The following is a 472-nucleotide window of genomic DNA, read 5'->3' as shown; positions in this document are numbered from 1 at the left end:
ATCAGAGTTTGATTATGACGTCATATTGTAAATTGCGGTGACCACTTGAAGATGTGAGATACGCATTCCGTCTTACCGGTTCGATCCGATTTGCCGTAATATTGCGGCGGATATTGTGGTATTTTAATGATAGATAGAGTACATATTGTTTCATAATGAAAACATACATTGTTGCATAGAATGGTTAGAAATATATAAATATGGTTTAGAGTATTGCATTATTACGCGGTCAACGTTCAGCATTATGCAAAACAGTGGCGTAGTGAACCAACATAAAATTATATTTGAGGAGGTCAGACATGGCGTATACGTCAAAATTTCTGAAAAGTTGCGACCTATCGAAGCGAGCGAGAAAACATTTTGAAGTTTTTAGCACAAAAATCAACTTTTGTGGAAGATTTTGAAATAATATTCAGAAAAATATCATATTTCACCCCTTTCCTCTTTATTATTTTTTTTCTTAGTCTCACTT

The sequence above is a fragment of the Lytechinus pictus genome, chromosome 14 (assembly GCF_037042905.1).
Source record: "Lytechinus pictus isolate F3 Inbred chromosome 14, Lp3.0, whole genome shotgun sequence".
Classification (NCBI taxonomy): Eukaryota; Metazoa; Echinodermata; class Echinoidea; order Temnopleuroida; family Toxopneustidae; genus Lytechinus; species Lytechinus pictus.
This window is presented reverse-complemented; position numbering follows the sequence as displayed.